This window comes from Equus asinus, chromosome 3 (genome assembly GCF_041296235.1).
Source record: "Equus asinus isolate D_3611 breed Donkey chromosome 3, EquAss-T2T_v2, whole genome shotgun sequence".
In the NCBI taxonomy this organism is placed as follows: Eukaryota; Metazoa; Chordata; class Mammalia; order Perissodactyla; family Equidae; genus Equus; species Equus asinus.
This window is the reverse complement of record NC_091792.1, coordinates 132,849,849-132,873,937: the sequence shown is the minus strand read 5'-3', so window position 1 is coordinate 132,873,937 and position 24,089 is coordinate 132,849,849. Positions and strand designations below refer to the sequence as shown.

At 39.6% G+C, this 24,089-nt stretch overlaps 1 protein-coding gene across 10 annotated transcripts in view; it reads right to left on the bottom strand.

Moving 5' to 3' along the window:
* ARAP2 (ArfGAP with RhoGAP domain, ankyrin repeat and PH domain 2) overlaps nt 1–8,418 on the bottom strand; it is a 173,438-nt gene extending 165,020 nt beyond the window's left edge. For 3 of the 10 annotated variants that reach the window (XM_070506072.1, XM_070506077.1, XM_070506075.1), the window contains exon 1: nt 8,225–8,391. The gene's annotated coding sequence lies outside the window, so the exon portion shown is untranslated. Of the gene's footprint in view, nt 1–5,823; nt 5,897–7,624; nt 7,818–7,940; nt 8,080–8,224 lie in introns of those variants that run through there. The other 7 variants (XM_070506073.1, XM_070506078.1, XM_070506076.1 and 4 more) reach the window with 4 other exon arrangements.
* Between the last annotated feature and the right edge of the window lie 15,671 nt (nt 8,419–24,089).

The following is a 24,089-nucleotide window of genomic DNA, read 5'->3' as shown; positions in this document are numbered from 1 at the left end:
TGCTGATAACTTCTGGAATCTCCTTTGCCTGACTAATATTTTACAGGAGGGGAAAAAGTAGCACAGTACAATTGATTCAGGCATAAGTTTAAGCCACTTTTTTTTTTAAAAAAAAAAAAAGCATACCATTTTAAAATTGGAACTATAGCCTTAGAGTATTTAGAAACTGCAAATGTGTCAAAATAATAGGCTTAACAATCATAGGATGACAGGATTGAAAGGAACCTTAGAAAATATCTACCAAATAAGAAGAAATTAAGCTGTCATATGAATAGTGAAACTTTTCAATGTTATCAATATAAGTCTTACAGATTCTAAGAACAACGAGAGTTTATTGTATTCCAGAACAGTGGTTCCCAATGGAGCGGAACTATCTCCCAAGGGGAAATCCAGAAACGTGTGGGAAAATGCTTTTACTAGTCATAATGATTGAGTGGCACCAGCAGATAGGAAAGGTAATTTATGACATCCTACAGTGATACCCAAAGTAGAAACCTCAAGTACAACTTTTACTCCTCCAATCCTCTACAGCTAATCACCCCCATAGGGTGCCTGGCACTATAGATAACAGAAGTGTCCCTGCCTTCAAGTTGCTAATAAACTTACTGTGAAGAAATAACTAATCACTTAAAAATTTAGGGGGCTCCACACGTATGACATGTTGAACTAGTTAGTTCAAGCTACAGGTCTTACAGAATTCCACCATTGCTTCAGTACAGAATATAATCACAAGAAATAGGTATCACGGTATTTGTATATCAAGCAAATTCATTGTTTAATACCAAAATATTTAACTCCAAGTATTCATAAAGACAACAAGTTCCACTTTGTTCCCCACAACCATGCAGAAGAGGAAGTGGTTTTGAGAAAATATGTTTGCTGTCGCATTACTCCCTCCCATAGTTCAGAGCAGACTGCTAAAGGTCAAAGGTCAACAACCCTAACTTATTGTTCTAGCCTGAGTGCTTTGTCCCCAGAACACTGTAAAATTGGTCCTTTAGTATCCCTCTCCTCTACCATTTGTTTACCTACCTTAGCTTGTGACAACACTACCCCCAATAAGCCCCATACAGGAAGCCCAGTTCCCGCAACCTGGCCATCTCTCGTAACCGTGGTCACCCACAGGCTCTGACCTCCAGTGTTCCATGTTCTCTACCTTGACCACTACTCTTTCCTGCCCATCAAAACATCTACCCTCTACCATTCTCCCTCAGACTTATATTGCTAATAATAATAGCCAATATTTGTGGAGTGTTTACAAACTATCTGTACAGCATCTCATTTAATCTTCACAGCTGCCTTGGGAGGAAAGTCTCAGGCCCAAAGCCACACAGCAGATAAACAGTGGAGCCAGAATCCTAAGAGTCTGACTCCGCCATGTGTGGTATTAACTGTAATGCCTCCTATTGGTTATACAATCAATTTAACAGTAGAGGGGTATCAAGGACTCCATATTTTCCCTCTTCTTTGCCTGTCTAGCTAGCTATGCATAAGGACTTACAGTCACGAGGAAAATCGTGTTTAAATATACTGTGCCTTGCAAGCTCAAGTTTTACTCACCTTTTTGGTTTGATTATTGGCACATGTATCCATGTAAGTGGTTAAATACGAAATACTACATTTATTTACACTTAAGTGTTTGAGATTTAAGAGACAATGAAAAATTAAGGGAGAACTTCTTAGAAATTACTGTGTAAGTCAATAATAACATAGAATTTAGTTTATCAAAACTTATTTTGCATCTATCATTGCAGAAAGACAGCTAATGCAGAACTATACAGTATAACTGATACAGTACAACAGTCTGAAGCCAAAATCAAATAATCAAATATGACCAAAGCAAATATTCAATGCTCACCAGCACAGTCAATGGTGATGGTAAAAAAAAAAAAAAGCAACACGCACACACAAAAACATCCAGCTTGACTAGAACAGAAAGTGTTGAAGTATTATTCCAAAAGGTACTTGACCATGGTCTTAAAGGTTTAACTTTAAATGTGATGCAACAGGAGACAGGGGATGGAAGCAACCCAAATGTTCACTGACGAATGAGTGGATACACAAAATGTGACGCATACATGCAACTGAATATTATGCAGCTTTAAAAAAGAAGGAGATTCTGCAATGTGCTACAACATAAATGAACCTTGAGGACATTATGCTAAGTGTAAGAAGCCAGTCACAAAAGGACAAATACTATATGATTCTAGTTATATGAGGCATCCAAAGTACAGTCAGCCCTGCACATTAGCAGGTTCTGCATTCGTGGATTCAACCAACTGGGATCAAAAGACCAACAATGATTGTGTCTGTTCTGAACATGTACAGACTTTTTTCTTGTCATTATTCCCTAAACAACACAGTATAAAAGCTATTTACATAGCGTTTACATTGTAATTAGGTATTATAAGTAATCTAGAGATGATTTAAAGTATACAGGAGGATGTGTGTAGGTTATATGCAAATACTACGCCATTCCATATGAGACTGGAGCAACCGCAGATTTTGGTATCGGTGGGGGTCCTGGAACCAATGCCCCACGGATACCAAAGGACAACTGTAGTCAAATGCATAGAAATAGAAAGTAGAATGGTGGTTAGAGGGGCTGGAGGAGAGGGGCAGTTGTTCAACAGGTATCGAGTTTCAGTTCTGCAAGATGAAAAAGTAGACCGGAGACCTGTTTCACAACAACGTAAATACACTTAACACTACTGAACTGTACACTTAAAAACAGTTAAGGTGACAAATTTTACATTATGTGTCTTTTTCTACCACAGTAAGAAGGAGACAGGGAGACAGACTAGAAGATTCGGGCCAGCTTCTCAGCTTTTATTGAAACTGAACTCCCTGTACGTACCTGGACTTTTTCCTCTCCTTTGGGGGCCGATTCAAGTCTTACAAGCGTGTACCACCACAACCATGAGTCTGTCCCATCGCCCTTTAATCCGGCATTACTTCCACCCAGGCAGATGTACAGGGAGCAGGGTGCTCTGGAATCAGGCTGCCTGAATTCCAGTCGCCCTTCCCCATTTGTTAACTATGTACCTTGATCACGTTATTTAACTTCCCTAAAGCTCACTTTCCTCATCTGTAAAAGGAGAATAATTCACCTCACATCTGATAGGATTTCTGTTCAGATTAAACAAGTAAAATATGTAAGGTATATGCAAGAGTACCTGACCAATTATAAATGTACAAGAAATCTTGGCTATTATCAATTCATTTGTTGTATACAATATTGAACTTGGTCCTATGCATTATATTACTGCACTTGGTTTCACTGATCTTCTTCTATCTGCCCAGTAAAATTACATTGCTTTAAATTAGCACTGTAAATTCTTCTTCTAATAAACCTACAAAGCACCTACCACATCAGTAAACATAGTTTTATTAATTTAGTAAAATACAAATGTGGTTACACTAACGAGAAGGATGACTTTACCTGAAGACTTTAGACTTGGGACACAGACCACAGTGATTACCAGTGATCCCAGCTCTGCCGTGTGCCAGCAGTATGACCTTGGGAAAGTTTCTTTTTCTGAGCCTCACTGTTGGCGTCTGCAAGCAGTGATGATAAAAGCAGCCACCTCACAGGATGGATTTGCGTATTAAATGAGTATATGTGCATAAACATCTTAGAACAGTCCCTGGCAAGCGATAAGCATTTAATTAGTGTCTGCTAAACGGAGAATAACTGAGGTTTGAGCTGAAAATAGCCAGGCTCTGGGCAAAAGCACGCCGCAGTTTGAATCAAGGAGAAGGATTGTTTTAAGTTACATTTTGATTATTTTACTTACTGTGCAATGGGAAAAACAGAACGCTTTCAAAATCTATAATTTAATATCTATTTCCACATCAGGTGAAGTTCAGAAGTGATAATTCCTTTACTTATTATGAGAAGTTATTAGTACATAAGTAGTACGTAAGTTTAGGTGTTTTAGATAATATCTCAATAGTTAAGTGCTTGATAATCTCCTTATCTTCAGTAAGTTTTTTCTCTTTCAAGCTGTCCATCTAAAGTTTAAGTTAATTGGCTAACACTTGAGACTTGTTTCAACTCTAACTCAGAGATCTTTAAAGAAAAGCTATATAATTCCTGGGCAACCAGAGAAGATTTCATCTTCCTGAGTTCCTACAAGAGCAGAAGTGGGGTGAACGAAAAGGAATAGTTATCTGAAGCCTGCACCACTGTGGAAAACTCCCACCTGTTTGCCCCTAACACCCGGGCGGCTGCCTCTGTCCAGTGCCAGCCCCACCTACCCCTCTCTACAATCCAGCCACATCTAGCCGAAAGGAGGAGAGTCAGACCCGTTAGAACTCATGGGCACATATTCTTCAGGATTCTGCTCCATTTCATGCTATAGTAAACATACCTTCAATGCTTAATTGACTCAGGTCAAAACTAGCATTATACTTCACTAAACTTCATTCAGGTAAACTACATTATACTTCAATAAAAAGATTTTAAAATGTACATTTATGACGTGCCCTTTTTTATATACACATTTATATTTTAGTTTTAAAATTTTAGTACAAATGTGCACCTCACCATTTCTCTGAATTTGAGTCGCTTTTTAGACTAAGAACCAGATGTTTCAAAATGGCCTACTGTGAACAGCTTCCTCTCTCCACATTTATAAATAGCACCCTGACCTCTTTTCCAACTGAATTTGAGGGCTTATTCCTATTGGGTCCATAACTGTCAAAGTCTCTTTTTCTTAGCAAAAGAGGGTATCTCAGCAAATTTCTCCCAACTTATTGACTTAACTTATTTACATTTATTCATTCAATAAATATTTAAGGAACACTGAATAAGGAACTACTCTCTCCAACGTAACAGTGGGAAACATTTGCAGGTCAAGAAAACAGCACCTATTATTTCATTTGAGAACAGTGTTAAGTGCTACAAAGAAAGTGAAGATTCACTGTCTTCTCTCTAAAAGTTTAAAATCTAAACGAATAAATTAGATATGACTACATGTAAGCAAAGGAAAACAGCACGTATATCAACAGTCAGTTCTTTACTACTCGGTAAGTATCAGTAAAGAAGAAATATCAAAATTGGAAGACTCTGATGTACCCCCAAAAAAGCACTTCAACAGTAATGATAAGAAAAATCAAATTTTGCAAGCCTGACTTTCACATGATTTACATTTTCAGTATTGTTTTACTTTTAATTACATAGCACCACCATGTTTCATGACTGCCAAGGAACTCTAGAAATCTCAAATCAACTCCATGAATATAAGAGAAATATGCAGCAATTCAGAGCTTTGAGGATGGAGTGATCAGTGAAGGAGCTATGGAGGGGCGTTTCAAGATGTACAGGAAGAGGCAGCGGGTGGAGACAGCAGCGTCTGAAGTAGAAGGAATGCCCTAAATGGATACGGAGAAGATGTCTTCAGGCAATAGCGAGGCATGAGAATAGGGGGGACGGACCTAGAGTTCAACAGGTAATGAAAGGTGAAGCCAGAACGGGAAGCTAGAATTGGCTGCGGATGGCTTTGAACAGCAAGCTAAGGATTCTGAACTTCAAGATACTGTGCAAGAGTCTCGGCAACCATTTCACCACCACCACCTCAAGGACCCCAAGTCTCCAACCCGCACAGAGATCACACTTCTCTTCTGCTCTTCCCTGACCATCTCTCCAACTCCAAACTGAGTAACCTCTTCCTAAAGCTACGTAATGTAACCAGGAGAGTTCTTTTTGCATCCCATTTTTTTGAGAACCATGAAAGCAGATACACATTATTATTCCTACCCTGAGTACTTCATCTACCCATCCACTTTCGTGCATTAAAAAAAGAAAATTATTCTCCCCACCTCTTCACTAGTAGTTTTTACTCCTGAAGCTGCTCAAATGACTCCTCCACCCCAGATCAAGACTCCTTTGTTTCCTCCATAGCATGGGAAGGAAATAAACTTATGCTGAGTCAAAACTGCAATGAAATTTCACAAGTCAGATTTCTAACTAGAAAGGATCATGTGAGGAGAATACCACTGACTATTATTTCAACCAAGGAAATTAGTGAGCAAAATGGTTTAACCATCATTATATATTTAATCTGGCCAATACTTTAAAAAAAAAAAAAGGCCTGAAATGATCAACTACAGGGGTGCAGGACTTCACAGCAAAAATTAAGAAAACATCTCACAGCATCTAATCTCTCATCAATCTAGCTGTAGTCAAATCTAAGAAATATTTCCAACATTAATAAGAAGTCTACCTAATTAATATTTTACAGAGCATTCCAAAAATCCCTCAGCAAAGATTGGATCCAATAAAGGAGTCAATAAATAAATGAGGGAAAAAAACTTGTTAAACGAAGGCTATTAAAGCAATGACCACCATTTATACTTGGCAATTTTATAGCCTCTTTCACCAAACTTTCTTGAAGATGCAGGGAGGTGGGGTAGAAAGCAACAAAACAAAAAGAAATACCTTATTCAATATCATAAAGTCCATAATGGAGAGTCCCAAGCAGGCTTTTAAAACTTCATAGTACTCATATAAGAGTTTCCAAAAACATTGCAATTCATTATAATGAGTCCTATACTTAACCACAGTGACTAAGAGTAGTTGAATTGAAAAGTTTATTAATTGAGTATCTATGGGCCTCACACTGCTAGAAACTTATATTCACATTAAATGATTAAGAATTTGTTTTTAAAGGTAGCATCCGCTTCTCCTTTCATGGACAACCCATATAAAATCTGACAGGCTTACAGAGGAACGAAAAAAGACAAACACATACATGCCCACATAAATAAGCTTAACCAAGTCATCTGACTTACCCTTTAGGTACATTTTAATTTAAGTTAATCTTTGAGTACTGACAAATCAAGTCTATATAAAACACTCTTGGTGTTAAGCCCCATCTTAACTGTGTAAGTGTTAAATATACATTTAAAAAGGAGCCAGCAAGATATTTCCACTTTAGGCTTTAGCCTAGTTCCGTGACCCATTTTGCTTTTCTCTTTCTTTTTTAAAACATTGTTAAACAGTGGAATGTCATGAGAATTTTCCCTCAGAATTTCTCCTGTAAGCGCTTGAAAATCAGAACTAAGAGTTTAGAGGTTTTTTTTCTCGAAAAAAGTTAGCTTCCTTTTTAAAACAGCCATAACATCGTCTTCCAATTATTTATGGGCAACGTTCCATAAACCCGCGCGGGGGTAGAGTGCTTAAGTGCCGGGGGAAATCAATACTGGGCTTGTCGGTACAATACTATTATTGGTAATCACAATGACATCCGATTAAATGTACTTTTAAAAATAGGTTCTCATTGAATACACTTCTACTAAAAGGATATATTCCACTGAGCAGCCTACTTCAAGGACAACCTCGGAAAAAAAAAAAAAAATGTTGCTACCACCATGCAAACTTACAACAGCCCAAAATGTCATCATTCCACACAAACGAGCTTCTATTTTTGCTCTAATTATCAAAGATTATAGTTCACAACATAATTTCACGAAGCATTCCCCCATATCGAAATAACTCGGGATCGCCGCAAGGAGGTGAAGGAAGTGTAGACGAAAACAAGCCAGGGTGAACTTTACTAAATGAGATGGACACCCATTCTCCCAAGAGACCTGTCTCCAAAAGTAAACGAGAAAAATCAACCTGGTAAACTCACTGCCGATACGTCCTCGTGTAAGGTGTTGGGTTCAGGCAGGTGGAGGCCAAGTGATTCTAATTAAAGTGAATTAACAGGCCTGTCGTCTCAAAGCGTCTAACAAGCAAGATGCGAGGGAGCACAGAGATGGGAGCAAACTCATTCCCACTAGAGTCAATAACTTGGTGCCTGAAACTCGCTAAAGGGCAGCTAGCTCCTTTGTATTTACTTATTTTGGGGAGGGGGGAGAAGCTAGTTGTCTATCCCGGTTGCCACCCTCCCGGGCCGAAACGCATTAGTCAGCGGAGTTTCTGTATCACTTACCGCTTCTGGTTTCCTTTAAGACGCCCACACGCGGGAGCGAAATCAAGGCGCAGAAACCAGAGCCAAGCACTTTGCGCTCTGGAAATGGACCCGGAAAAGTGCCAGAAAGCCCCGGCCCAGCCTGAGCCAGTCCTCCCCGCCCCGGCCCCGGCGCGCAGCCCACCCACGGCCCCCGGGGCTCGCCCCGCGCGCCGACAGCCCAGCCCCGAAGGCGAGGCGAGGAGAGCCAGGCGGGGGAGTCCGGCCGCCGGCGCCTCTCCCTGCCGCGCCCGCTCGGTCCTCACCCGTCTGGCCCCGGCGCGGGGCCTCCTCCTTCGCGGTCCCCGGCTCGGCTGCGTGGCGGCGGCCGCGCGGGCGGCGCTGTCACTCGCCGGCGCGCCGCGGCCGCCGCACCTGGAGGCGGGGAGCGCGGGGAGCGCGGCGGGCGCGCAGCTCCGGAAGCGCCGCGCCCGCCCGACGCCCTGCCCAGGTGCTCCGCGCCGCGCCTCGGCCGCTTCCTCCCGCCCGGGCCGCGGGGGCGGGGAGCCGGCGGGGGGCGCGGGGGCGCCGGGGCTCAGGGGCGGGGGCGGGCGAGCCGGCCGCCCCGGTTCCGCAGCATAGTTGGGCGGCTGACTCAGTCCGCCGCGACGTGGCCGCTCCTGGCACCCTGGCCACCTGGCGCACCTCGGCCCCGAGGCTCCCGGGCGGGCGGGCGGGCTGGGGAAGCCGTGGGGGCGCGTCCCGGAGCGGGCATCGGCGAGCGCATGACCCGCCCGGGAGGGAGCTCCCGGCACCCGTGCCCCTTCCTTTGTCGGTGCGCACGGATGGGGGTTGCCTGTCCAATGGGCGGGACCGCAGCACCACGGATTATTAGTGTTACTCTACTAAATCCTGTCCCTGTTACCTCAGCGTTTCCCAGGCTTAAGACTCATCTAGGGCGCTCATTTTCCCAGGCTGCTTCTAGAGTTGCATTCAATGGGCCCGGGAATCTGTTTACCAAGCCCGAGCTGATGAGTCTCAGCCCATTATATAGGATTCTCCTCCTTCAAACCGTCCCTGCGAGGAAGGGATTAAGAGCCCCATTTTCTACTTGAGGAGTCTGAGGGAAAGAGCGACTTGCCCAAGCAGACACAGCTTTCGAATATGGAGGTGATTTTCAATTTAGAGCTGAACTCTTTCCCCTGAGAAATACAGCCTCTTCAGTGATTTTCTAAATTTCCCTTTCTTGCCTTTTCCAGTAGAGAGAAGGGATAACCATGCCCTGGTGCCTTCTGGCAAACTCTTAAGGTTTCTCCCTTAGAGCTGGACCTTGACATTGCTCTTAGAAGTGATCATAAGAAAGCAGCAAAAGACAATAAGGGGATCCCTCCCCAAAGAATCCGTGTGTGCCCCCGAATACCTGAGTCTATAAAATCCACTTGTTTGCTAGTGAGTTCAAAGGCCAACTCCTTATTTTTATTTTTTTAGTAAACATCTCTTCACAGACTGTACCTGAAATTCTCTCCCTTAAAAGATGAAATGCCCTTATCTTTCCCCTGTACCTGTTGATGAAAGTGAAGCAATTAGGGAGGGCGGTGAGCTTATTATGAAAATGAGATAATTGGTGAAGTCCAGCGTGTGGGAAGCTTCCCAGGAGCCCAGGCCCTGGGAGGCGTCATCTTCATCAAAATACCTGCCAAAAAGCAGCCCCCTGCCCTGGGGGGGAATCAGAAGGCGCTGTGACACGCTCCAGAGACGCCAAACCTCCCGTTTCTTTTGAGCCAAATAAACTATAGCAAGCCCTATTCCACCAGGAAAGTTACCTTGACATTTCCTCAACCTCAAGAATTGTCTTTTCTTTGGATTCCTGTAGAATGTTATTGATATGGTTCCTTCCTGGCTTCATTGTAGGTCCATACTCTGTTTTGTTTTATTTTGTTTTCTCTCTCAGAGTTCTCACATACTTTTCATTTATTTATATCTTTGTAAGCCATCTTAAATCCTTTTCTGAACAAGGTGGGTTATAAATAAACAGAAATTCTGACATCAGTATGGTATGTCTCAGAAGGTCAAGCATTGCTTTGTCCTCAAGTTACTTCTCTTGGTGGATTTTATAAACTAATTGGGACTTTGTTCCACTTTCCAACAATATCTTAGTTTCTTCATTATTATTGTCATTATTGTTTGGAAAATTTATTGAGCACTTACTTTTTGATGGTTTGAGAATACAGTGGTTAGCAAATACGCCATGACCTGTGGGTTTATAGTCTTCTCTTCAGGGAAGTAAAGTTAAGGGCTCTAAGGCTCACCAATGATTTAATAATAGCTCTGGGAAGTGAAAGAAAAACAACTGGCCCTCCGTTGAATGTATACATCGGTTATAAGATGCATTCTGATTTTAAGAACCTTAATATATGGAGGAAAACAAAAGATGTCTGAGAAAATATGGCAAAAACTACTTTTTATTAATTGCTCATTAATCATACTAGGTTTTAGTCAACGCCTAACATATATGTTCTATATGTACAACAATTCTATGAGTTGGAATTCTTCTTCCAATTTTATAAATATAGGCTTAATTGAGACTTAGGTTAAGTAGTAAATAGTGGATAAATTGAACACATATAGGCTGTATTCCTAGGGCTGTATTTAGCAGCCCTCACAGTGAGGCATTCAGGGAACAAAGTAGAAGGAAAATTAACTTTATAAGAATTAAGGTATGAAAATCTGTTTACTGCTAAGGCCATTGGAGTATATATTCCCAGTAATTTCCATCCAGGCTGGATTATTCCAAGGTGACCCCTCCCAACCCCATTTCCTTGAATTTTGGTAGGACAGCAAGTATAGCTATGTCCTTGCCAGACCATGTGTCTTTGCTGGTCCCATCTCTCCTACCCAGAGTGCACTCTGCTTCTGAAGGAGGCAGTTTGAGACAGTGGAAATCCTCCTCTCCTCCTCCTCTCCCTCCTTTTCCTCCTTCCCGTTTTCCTTATGTCGTGGAGGCTAACACCCATAGAATATTTACTCCCGCCCATTGCTATTCTCAGCACTTTACTCATAAAAGTTCATTTAACTATCTCAGCAGCTCCTTGAAGAGAAAGTGTTATTATCCTCGTGATAAAAAAAATTAGAAAGAGAGGTTGAGTAGGACCATAAGGAAGAAAGAATTCCAACCCAGTGTTCTCAGGGTCCACCCTCTGCACTGGATGGCCTCCTAGGGAAAGGGCAGTGCAGGAACTGAAATGGCCTGTGCTAAAAATGAAGCCTGATCGGGTAGGTTGCGGCATTTTGAGTAAACTCATTAACTTATCTGAGTCTCAATTTCCCTATCTGTAAACTGGAAATAATAATACCTAAGAGAATTTAATGTGATTGCATATCTAAGGCTCCCAGAAAATAGTAGTCCCTCAGTACATGGAGTTCTATCCTATCTTCTCCAGTTATCCTTCAAGACTAGGTTCAAATTTTACCTCCCTCTCAAGTCTTTCCAAATCTCTGATACCCAGAATTATTTACACAACAGAATTTAAAGTAATCTCTCGATTTTCCTCTAAAGGAAAATCCAATGTTATTTTTGCCAAATATAAAGTTTTAAGAATGTAGATGAAATAGATGTCTACTTATAATATTTAATTCATCATTTTAAATAAATATTTATAAAAGTAAAATTACATATTAATGCACAAATACTACTTTTCCATTCATATATTATAAAACAATTTTATCCAAATTTTAATCTTTTTTTTTTTTTGAGGAAGATCAGCCCTGAGCTAACTGCTGCCAATCCTCCTCTTTTTGCTGAGGAAGACTGGCCTTGAGCTAACATCCATGCCCATCTTCCTCCACTTTATATGTGGGACGCCTACCACAGCATGGCTTGCCAAGTGGTGCCATGTCCACACCCGGAATCAGAACCGGCAAATCCCGGGCCACCAAAATGGAACTTAAGCACTTAACCACTGCGCCACCAGGCAGGCCCTTATCCAAATTTTAAAATGCAACTTTGACATCAATGACTTCATCATGAAAGCCACATTTTGAATCATCAGTGTTTTTTTTTTTTTCAGAGCATATTATTTTCACTTCTGTCTGAATTTTTGATGATACTTAATTTTCTGAATCCTTTTATGATTCTGTCACTGGGAATTTTATTACAAACCACAAGTTCCCACTTGCTTTATATTAAGAAGTTGTTTTTTCTCATTTATCTCAAATATGTACATTAGTGATCTCCACCAGTTTTTGTTTTTTTGAATGGCTTTTAAAATGATGCTTGTACTAACATGGAACACTTAAAATTGTGAGGTCATGTCCCCCCACAAATAACTACTTAATCTGTTTTAAATCTCTTCACCTCCTTATTTTTTGAACCAATTTTGTGAGATGACCTCAGTGTGTATCCTAAACTAGAATCGATTGAGGATGTTTCAGGCTACACACCGCTAGCCCCACTCCAGTAGGTTACTGGTTTGCAGTTCAGACTAATGTACAAGAATTGAAGGGAGGTAGAGATCCTGTGATACATAGATTCCATGTACCAGACATTGTTACACATTATGAACTCTTTTAATCCTCTCAAGGGGCTAGGTGGTAGATACTATCATTATCTCCTTTTTTAGCTGGTAAAGAAATAGACACAAAAAGGTGTCTCATCTAAGAACTCACAAGCAGTAAATAAGGGAGAAAGGATTTGAACCCATGTAATGTGGATTCAAAGTCTAATGCCTTAAGCATTCTGCTCTGATGCCCCAGAGAAGACTTCTAAAGTTTCAACCACAAAGACCTCTTTTCTGGTGCCTAATTTTTAGGGGAAAATGATGTGACATATTCAGGCACATACAACGCTCCTTCTTGGATTTTCCCATTGCCTTTTGTGTTTACCACTATTGAGGTACCCTTGTCAGTAGGCTTTGCATTGGGGATATTGAGAAGCTTTTCTTATTACCATCTGTATTCCTGAAATACCATCACCCTTACAGAGTGCTCTTGTCAGTCAGCCTTGCATTGTGGCTACTTGGAATCTTTTATTTTGATTTGAATTCCCTGAAGTACCTATCATAAGGCCTTAGATAAATGTTTGTTTTATTAAATTTAAATGCTTATATTCATTAAGTTGTCTCCTTTTGGTACTTTGTTACAAGTTTTGAGAGTTGCTTTGAAAGTTTTTTTAACTCTTTCTCATCACCAGAGAATGGCTTAGTAGATGTCTAAAGGAGACGAAGGACCGGTGTAAAATATCCAATTCAATGATTGACCAAAAGTTGATGGTATTGTGGAAGTAATTTATTTTAAAATATAAGGTTTTCAGAAACTGTTAAATAATACCAAGAAAAAAGTGATCATAAGTTTGTCTGTAAAACTAATATTTCAGAAACTCATTTAGGCAGTAGAGATTAGAGGATTTCATTGATACCAATACACAGATTTTTACATTTTACTACTGCTGAAATGGGGATTCATCTTAAAATGAATTGTTGTTGGCCAGGCAGTAGTCAAAGCATCGTTGTCATTGCCCACATGTCCATAAACTTGATCACAGGGGCCAGCCCGGTGGTGCAGTGGTTAAGTTCGCACGTTCTGCTTCTCCGTGGCCTGCGGTTCACTGGTTCAGATCGGGGATGTGGACATGGCACCACTTGGCAAAAACCATGCTGTGGTAGGTGTCCCACATATAAAAGTAGAGGAAGATGGGCATGGATGTTAGCCCAGGGCCAGTCTTCCTCAGCAAAAGGAGGAAGATTGGCAGTAGTTAACTCAGGGCTAATCTTCCTCAAAAAAATTTTTTTTAAATAAAAAAACTTGATCATAGATGTTTGTGTTGTCACCACTTCATTTAAGTTACTTGTATTGACAATGCTACATGTTGAATTTAATTGTCATTTGAAATGTCTTAACAGGATTATACTAGGTTTCTGCAGAAAAGCAAGGAAACAGAGCATATGATATTTGATAAAAATCTATGTCTAAATAATTCTCAAAGAGCATTTTCATGTATATACATAATAAAAATTCTCAGTGAATAGTGTTATGTCATAGTTTAGGTGACAGTGATATATTTTTTCTCATGGTATGGGAAATATTCATGTATCTGAAAATATATTGCATTTTAGAGTTGTTGACAGCCAATAGTTTCTGCCACTGCTAACATAAAAATCTAATTTTATTTTTCTAAGCAAAAAAGTTCCTTAAGGAAAAATCATTAAGAGAAATCCAGAAAGCCTAACTATTGCCCAATGGATTTGCAGATGAAATACATCAACTGAATGTAAAACCATTGTAATATGTCAAGTTTTCTCATATCTTTCTGAAATTGAGTTTACTAAACACATCACAAAATTCTATTTCTGTGTGCTATAGCTTGAAAATACTGTGTAGCTCCACTTTTTTCCTTTTTGCTCAAAATGCTACCTTTATAATAGATAATTAACTTCGAAAGCTCTTCTAACATCTAAAAAAGAAAGGGGAAGGGATTTAGAGAAACAAAAGATAGAGAGATAGAGATACAAAAGCAACAGCTATAAATAGATCCCTTATAAAGCAATGAAATGAAATTGTTGAAAAACTTGTTTGAAAGCACAGAATAATATCAGAGTAAGAGATAAATGAAAAACAAGAAGAGGATTGATAACACCTCATACCACAAGACAATTGCATAGAAGCAGAGGTCACAAACTAGCTGCCCCCGGGGCAGCACGAAGTCCAAGTATCTTTCAGACCACATAGACCTCAGCAATTTTTAATTAGTTTCCCAGATTTAGAAGATTTTACATTACAATATGAATTTTAAGTTTCTCTTGAAAAATCACAATGTCTGGTAACACTGAACTCGCAGTCCCACAAAGCAGGTCTTCACAGATTGGAAAACTGGCTGCGCTTTTTGGACCGGATGTACACTCTCTAGTTTGCTATTGCATCTACTCACCCTGTTTCTCTGTGAGGTTATAACGTAGGAGCTGTGGAGATTGAACTGTGGGATGTTGCCTGAAATTATGATCAGTGAAAAGACAAGCTGTAAGTGTGACCCTTGAGGCAAGCTGGTAGATTTCTGAAATGGAAATCTTAGAATATACAGTCCAGATCAAAAGTTGATACCAAACATATTAAAAATGTTTTATCAGCAGAAGCAGCAGCAGCATGATCATCATAGCTAACATCTACTGAGCTCTTAAAATAAGTCAAATAACCTGTTAAACACTTTGCAGCTATTATTCATTCAATTAATTTTTGTAGGTATTGTCAGATGTGATGAGTCACAGAGATGCAGAGATAAACAAAGTAGACATACTTCACTATCTTTTTGGAGCTTACAGTATGATAACAGAGGCAAATATTACCCAAATAATTACATATATATATATATATATATATGGCAGGCGTATATGTTATTATACACACATATAGAGATATATATATAACATATAGTAAGAATATACTATATGTATAATATACATATACAGAGATAAATATATAAGATATACTACATAGTATATCTATGCTTTCATACATATACATTTGTATATTTACATGTGTATATGACATACATATGTATGATTATGTTTAAACCATATGAATTTGCTATTTGTCTATATTTAACCTCAAAAATGGTCACTGCATATGATTCAAATTAATACATTTTAATTGAGAATGGAGGAAATGCTTTTCCCCTGCTCCCGACCTTTCCTTCATGCAGAGGAGTTGCTAACCCTCCTGGCCTCTCTTTGCCCCCATGCCCCTCTGTCCACACATGCTGCCCTGTGATGGTGTAGTAAGTGATTTATTCTGTGTATTTGGAAGGAGGAACTAGCCTTAGGAGCCTTGCTCCTTCATCTCCTCTTTCTCACAGGGAGCCAGAATTCTGTCTTGCTCTTCCAAGCTGTAAGGCCTATGGGAGGTTTGAATTTATCCATAACTTCCAGAGCCTGACGTGTTGTTTAAAAGTAATAAAAGTAACATTTGGTTCCTCATCTGCCTGATTTCTGTCTATCTTTTCATTCATTTCAAACAAGGTACCTGTTCCACCACACGCCCAGCTGAGTGAGCAAAGTGGACTAGGTTGCCAAGAGACCAACAACCTGGAGACAGTGAACAAGACATATGGCTTTACTGGGGAGTTACTTACAGGGAAGGTCCAGTGGCGGCTGGCTGGACAGGTGATGTGCATCCACTATCGCTCCCTGAGAGAAGCTTGCTTAAGTAGGCAGAAGAACAAGGCCTGCATGCTTGCCAAGGGGGACTGTCCTGTATGACCTGCATTCAAAGGATCAGAGGCATCCCCCACCCCAGAGGGCCTCCGTGTTCCCTCAGACCATGAGGGTCTCTGCTAACTCTCCCATGAGAAAGCAGCTGTGTTGGCCAAGCCCAGGACTATTATCAACATGAGTGCTGGCACATAGCCCTGACAAGGAGCCTCAAGGACATGTGGTTTTAAAGGGGGCATGCCAGCTAGCACCCCTACAGTACCCCAATGCTTCTGGTATTAGGAATGAACAAGATTCTATGCATGAGAACAATAAAGGGTAAGAATGGGTTTTGACTGGTAAATCAGAAGAGTTCTCTTTAAACAAGTGATGTTTAAACTGAGAAGTAAAGGTTGGGTGGGAGTGAGCTCTGTGTGCTTTGTGTGCTTGTGGGAGGACAGAGATATGTTCCAGGCAAAGAAGAGCATTTGTAAAACCTCAGAGGCAGCAAAAACCAGGAACTTGTGAGGAACTGAAAGAAGGTCTTTCAGTCAGATAGTGAATAAAGTAGAACAAGATGAATTTGGAAGGACAGGCGGGTACATTATGTGGAGCCTTATAGGTCATGTCTGGGTTTGGGGATGGGAAGTCATTGAAGGGATTGAAGCAGGGGAGAACATAATTATTTCCCTATCTTATCTAGTCTTCAAAACAATTCTTGATGGAAGGTATTATTATTATGCCCCTGTATCAGCTGAATAAACTGAGATGCAGAGAGGTTAAACTGTAAATGTATTATTTGGTAGCACATATGTATGATTCCAGGGGCCATCCTTTTAATGACTCTTCTATTCTACCTATCAAAAAGAAGTACATAGTCTAATCTATAGAAATTTCAGGGCATATGTGCATTTGTAGATTATGACTTTCAAATAATAGATATGACTAACCCACCAGCTTTTTTAGGGATTGATAAAAATTATTTGGTATTTGTAATTCCATACCTCTCTGTGTTTAGGGAAATAAAATGGACAATCAAGGCAATTCATCCTTCCAGTCTCTACAATAGTATTATAATGTTAGGGAAGATTTAATTTTTTAATTGTGAGGTTCCTCTTTTGTGTTACATAAACAAATTCAATAATTTCTCCCAAACAAGGTAATTAAAAATAGATTGAAGGAAGGGGAACAGAGGATAAGAATGTCCTAGCACTTCATGAAAAGCTTTGGTAGACTTGAAAATGAAGATGCTAAATTATTGTCTTCATATCTAAGAGTGCCAGAAATGGACACATGATTTTAAAGTTCATTCATCATTGACTTCATGTACAGTTTGTGCATTGGTTACTGGTAACTTCTATGCCATCCGTGTCTGCTGTTCTTAGTTTAGAAAACAAAGATCCATATATCCTGTTTCTCTGTCTGAAAAGGTTGTGTTGTCAGTTTCTTTAGAAAAGATATCCATCTGCCATTTGATCATTTTCTATGTGTGAAATATGACATACCGTCTCGGTTATGCTGAACAGCAGGTGCTCAGACCTTCAAAGACCTGACTCTCGAGCTTGCATTTCCTTCACTCCACATGGCTTCTGTGGCATCCTGTGTAATGGTTTTGTACTTTTTCCTGTGGAAACTCTCATACCCGCACTGCTTCAGCTTCAGTCTGGTTTAGCAATCAGAATACATGGTGTCTGCCCAGGACATTCTGTAAGCATAGTAAGGAGACCGTGGCAGTCATGCCTGACTGAATTTTCTTTCTCTTGTAAAGGAACTACTGCTCATGCGTTCATTCAGCCGTGAATGCTTGGCTTTTTCGTTACAGTTACTAGGACACTGAAAAAGGAAGTTATTTTTGTTTTTCATTCATCTCCAGAAAAGCAAGAAAGTAAAATAGCACTGGAATCAGTCCCTTGTCTTCATGCCCTGGGTGGGGACAATTTTTGCTAAAGCAATAATAAAAAGAAAAGGACACCAATTTAATTCATTAGATTATCTTCATCAAGTGCAGAGTGCATTTTCAAATAAAAAGCAAAACATTTATACAATCATCAGATGTGTAAATATTGTATTAAATCAGCTGAATTCAATAGAGAATTATTAAACATAAAGAACTCTGGTCTTTCTTTCATTGTCCCTTCCGAACTGTGTTTTTAGACTTACTCCTGCTCCTGAATGAAAGATAGGGCAATTCCCCTAAATTTTCTGATCTGTGTTAATGAGAAGAACAATCTAATTTATGTAATAAAAAATGTCCAATCTGAGCTAGCATAACAGACTAATTCCAGTACTGTTCATTTAATATAAAATGCACTGTCCTCAATTACCACCCCCTTTCCCACAAGCTTGCTTCAGGTCTGGAGGCCTTCCTTGGGGTGGTGGGGAGGCTCAGAGGGCTAGACTTTTTTCTCTCTCTTGCTCCCCTCTTCCCTCATTTACTGGCTACTGCATCAGACCCTTCGAGGGTCAAGTCAATGTGAAACGGAGAATGCGAGGAAGGGCAGTGTCTGAAGTGGTGGGCGCAGCGGTAATTTTCTGAGTCTTTCTCTCCTAGTTCTCCGGACTCTGTCCCCTCTCCGCTCTCTAGCCCCCTCCACCAACCACTGCTGGAGTCTGGGCTCTACCTGCTGCTCCTGAAATGTTGGAAATACTTCCTCTCAGCCGGCAGCTTTTGACACCCCTCCTCAGCCCCTTTTTAATACATTGTTTCTTTCTTTCAACAGACTGAGCTCTTACCTCAAACTTCACCCATACTCTCCACAACCTTCAGCAAGATCCAAGATACACAGCCAGCATTTACTTCAGATGTGTGAACTGTTGTCCTACCTTCTTCAAGGCTAAGACTTCAAACTGCTTTACATACTACATCTAGCGTGACTAAGAATAATAAGCAAGAGCCTGTGGCCAAGTACATCATTGGGTAGCCACAAATTATAAAAAGAACATGCCACTACATCAACAAGATAGAGGTCTTTCATTTTTGCAGGAGTGCATGCATGCGTGCATGTGTGGGCGGTCGTATTTATCAACTACTACTCATATTTATTGATACTAGGGTCATATTTATTAACCACCCATATGCAAGCTCAGCACATAAACTATCTCTCTTAATCCTCACACTAACTCTATCAATTAGATTCTATTATTAGCCTAATTTTATAGATGAGAGTACTTAGAGGTTTACGAGTTTAAATAACTTGCCAAAGTTCACACACCTTGTAAATGGTAGAGCTGGAACTCAAGCTTAGTACCACTGTCAGATGCGTAGGCCTAGCTCACTGTAGTTCCTACATCACCTTCCCTTGGGACCAGAGTGTTATTAGCTTAAGTAGTGAGTGGAGCCGGGCTATTAAAATGGATTCTTGCATCCGTAGCCAAAAGTTTGCCCAGATAATACTTTAACGGCAGCTTTCATCTCTGTGTTATTGATAGAAATCTTTCACTGAGCAAGGTGTGTCTTGGGTACAGGCCTATACATGACTGTAATCTTCCTATTAAACAATACAAAACAATAGCAACTCCAAGTATTCAAGTAGTCCATCCACTCCCTCACATGCCTTGTTGCATATTGTATCAATAATATAGTCAACAATGTCGTTATTCAAACTTCTTCTGACAGTTAATGAAATTTATAGTTTATTTGGTATGATTTCTAGGAGTCCAGCCATGCATTTTGAATTCCAGTTTACAGGTAACTTGTGGCATTTTTGAGCATTGAAAGTAATCTTATTACTCATAATAGCTCCTGAGAAAAAATGAGTTCAGTCAATAATATTACCAAGCAGGTCATCCACAAGCCACATTAGGATCATTGTGAATTCAGAGCAAGTGGATTTGCTTTATAGCCAAGACAGCATATTGAAACCTTGAAAAAATTAAGGTTCTTGGCTATTAGGTCTAAAGGAACCTTGGTGGCAAGGTTCAATGGAGAAAGAGAAAGTCATAATTGGTCCGGAGAACAGGCTCTAGGAATGTTCCTTATGTTAATGCATACTGTCTAAAGGGATTTAAGAAGCAAAGTACAGATCCAAGAAACCACTTGACTAACGGTTTAATCTGACAGGATGGTTGTGCCAACAGAAAACCCATTCAGCTCCCCACTGGCCCTGCTTAAGCCAACCATAAAATTAGCATTTCCAAACTAGGGTTTCATGTTAGTTCTATACAATGCTTTACAAAAACAAGAGCTACTTGATCAGGTAAGTTTGGAAAATATTTCAATCAGTACTCTCACCTAAAGATTTATGACATATATTATTATATTAAAGCTTTCACAGGAGTCCTGAAAACAAGAAACCTGTTTAACACGTTCGACTTAGGATTTCATAGATTTCTTTGATCAGGAAACCATCTTTTGTGCAACACCTTTAGTTTACTGAACGACACTTTCAGAAAAACTGATCCAGTGTAATTAGGGAACTCTATATCCTATGCTCAAAGAAATCATGCTCAAGATTAGTGATTATTACTTCTTGTAGTAAAGCTATTGAGAATGTTTTGGTAGCATTGTTTAAAGGAAATGATCTTTAAAATGTTACCAGCATGGATATATTCTAGATGTCTGTTCAAGGTCCATAGACTTCAAGGTGGAAATAGGTTGACAAACTTGAGTGAAAATTAGAGAGCCTCCAGGAATGGGCCTCAATAGAAGGTCCATCTACCTCTTCATATAAATGAAACAAGATGTCCCTATGGATAAAGTTAAGGTTTTTACTTAAAAGTCAATTCTAGAATCCAATCCAACTAAAAGCCAGAAAGTAATAAAGATTACAAAGTTCTATACCATAGAAAAATTTAACCTAGAAAATTTGTCAGTGGATCTTCCTCTATTTTGTGTGTGGGATGCCAACATAGCATGGCTTGACGAGCAATGTATAGGTCTGTGTCAGGCATCTGAACCCATGAACCCTGGGCTGCTGAAACAGAGTACATGACATTAACCACTATGCCACCAGGCTGGCCCCCTAGCTAATATTTTTGAAGGCCTACTTTGTGTCAAGCACAGAGGTGAGCACTTACACGAATTAACTGCTAATCCTCACAGCAACACACATTTTATAGAAGGGAAAGGAAACTGAAGATATGAGACTTTAAGTAATTTGTTCAAATTCATATTGATAATAAGTAGTTGAGCCAGAGTTACCACTCTATTCAATAGCCTAGTATGGAATTTTTATGTATTTGGGTTTTATGAGTTAGGGTACTTGTTTGGATGTAACAAAAGTCAAAATAACAGTCACCTAAATAAAATAGGTTACTCCTCTCTTAGTTCATGTAAGAGTAGTTCAGAACTGGATAAAGCACTTTCCATCTTTATTAACATGTAGTCTATAGCTCATGGCCAAATACGGCTGCTCCAGATCTCACCATCACATCCACATCCCAGCTGGTAAGAAAGGAAGAAGACAGCGCAGTGTACTCTTTTAGAGGCCAGATCTAGAAGTTGCCTATTACTTTTACCCATACCCTATGGACTAGAATTTAATTGAATGGCTATATCTAGCTTCAAGGAAGGCTGAGAAATGAAATCTTTATTCTGGGTGTTCATGTGCTTGGTTAAAATCCCAGGGTTCTTCATGCAACTCAACAACAAAAGAACAAACAACCCAATCAAAAAATGGGCAGAGGATACAAACAGACATTTTTCCAAAGAAGATATATGAATGGCCAATAGGCACAGGAAAAGATGTTCAACATCACTAATCATCAGGGAAATGCAAATCAAAACAACAATGAGATAGCACCTTACGCCTGTTAGAATGGCTATAATTACCATGACAAAAAAATAACAAATGTTGGAGAGGATGTGGAGAAAAGGGAACCCTCATATGCTGCTGGTGGGAATACAAACTGGTGAAGCCACCATGGAAAACAGTATAGAGATTTCTCAAAAAATTAAAAATTGAAATACCATGTGACCCAGCTATTATACTACTGGGTATTTATCTGAAGAACTGGAAATCAACAATTAAAAGACACTTGTGCACCCCTATGTTAATTGCAGCAGTATTCACAAAAGCCAACATGTAGAAGCAACCCAAGGCCCATCAGCTGATGATTGGATAAAGAAGATGTGGTGTATATATATATTATAAAGTATTATAAAGTCATTGGAAATTATTGTCTGATCAACCCAGAGATCAGAAATAGTCACCATGTCTTTGTGGTGCCATTACGGTACAGATTGTGTTAAAGTATAAACGATAAACGTTGAGTTAATGCAAATGAGTCCATGAATGATACATATTTACAAGGGTCAAGGAGTAGTCACTAAAGCTATTAGCAGTCTCATTTATTCCTACTGGATTAAATGGGTCACAAATAAGAAAACTAAATGTGAGTCAGGTGTTACCAATTAAAAGTCACATCATAGGCAATAAAGAATATTTATCCTAACTAAATACACATGTGAAAACCATCAAGCTAACTATGAGATTAAGTTGGACAACATATTAGAGAAAAATCTACATTAGAGCAATCCATTTTGAAATCCATGAGGATAGAACACATCAAACAACTCTGTGGTGGGGCCAGCCCTGTGGCCTAGTAGTTGAGTTCAGCATGCTCCACTTCGGCAGCCCAGGTTCGGTTCCCGGGTGCGATCCTACACCACTCATCAGCAGCCATGCTGTGGCTGTGAATCTTCCTCAGACAAAAAAAAAAAAAATTCTATAGAAATGTCTATTAAGAACCATTTTCCTTCGGGAAAAAAATATGTGAAAAATCTATGGAACTACACAGAAATTATTACAAATATCATAAGTAAATGGCTCAATGTTTGAAGAATAATATTTTGCTTTCTTTATCTGAAAAACACTAATAGGCAGTGAATTTATCAGTTTGACAGAAGTAAGTCAATATATATATATATATATATATGTATATTTGTGTGTGTGTGTGTCTGAGGAGGATTGGCCCTGAGCTAACATCTGTTGCCAATCTTGCTCTATTTTATGTAGGATGCCGCCACAGTATGGCTTGATGAGCAGTGCTAGGTCTGTGCTTGGGATCTGAATCTGTGAACCCTGGGCCGCTGAAGCCCAGCACGTGAACTTAACCACTCAGCCACTGGGCCAGCCCCAGAAGTAAGTCAATTTTAAAAAATTCTGTTTTTATATGGCTTGCACTGATAAAGAGTTCTGATTTCTTTTAAATTTCTATATCTTCATTTCCCTTTCTTTTCTTTTTTACCTTTTCAAATATTTTCCCAGGTATTCACTTTTCTTGAGAAAAGCACTTCAACTACCTGCACCTCACTTTTGTTAGTACTTTGTAGCTTTCAAATCCCTTTCATATGCAATTTTCATTTACTCCTTGAAACTAACGCATGTTAATGCAAAGTGCAATGTCTTATTAGAAATCTTTGAAGCTCAAAACATTTCTTAATTTTCTCTTCTTTATCTAGTGAAATCCAGGCATTCTGATTTATGATCTTTTTAATTGATGGGAGTTCTTGTACTCTGGAGCCTCCAAAGCACTAAGTGTATCTACCACATGTTCTCTAATAAGTTCTTTGGACCCACAAATACAATTTCAAGGAATGTAGGCCTTGAGTTTCCTGGGAGGTCATGTACACACAGCAATATTCTTTAACAGATAAGAGGGAAATTTATTCTTTTTAAATGTTATAAAACTTGGGGGAAATTTTTATATTGAATCCTAAGAATCATGGGCCATGTAAATATTTTTTTATGTTTGCAGTAGTGGTCTTAGCTTGAAACTTAGGTATTTTTATCTTTGGATTTAGATAAGTTTGGGCACATCTGAAGGTTCTATGCTAGTAGTTTTGAAAATCTTTTTGTAGCAGAAGACTCCTTTGTTCTAAAGAAATCTTCAGAGGAAATGAAAATAAAACAGATAAAATTGATGATAACCTGGTTGAAGTAGGGCAGGCGTGGGTGTGGGACCTCTTCCCCTCTGTGGGAATGTGGGTAACTCTGAGTACTTCACTCTATCAGTGACACAGATTGCCCTTCAGCTCAGCCCTATGACTCAGACCTCTACCATAGGGTAGGAC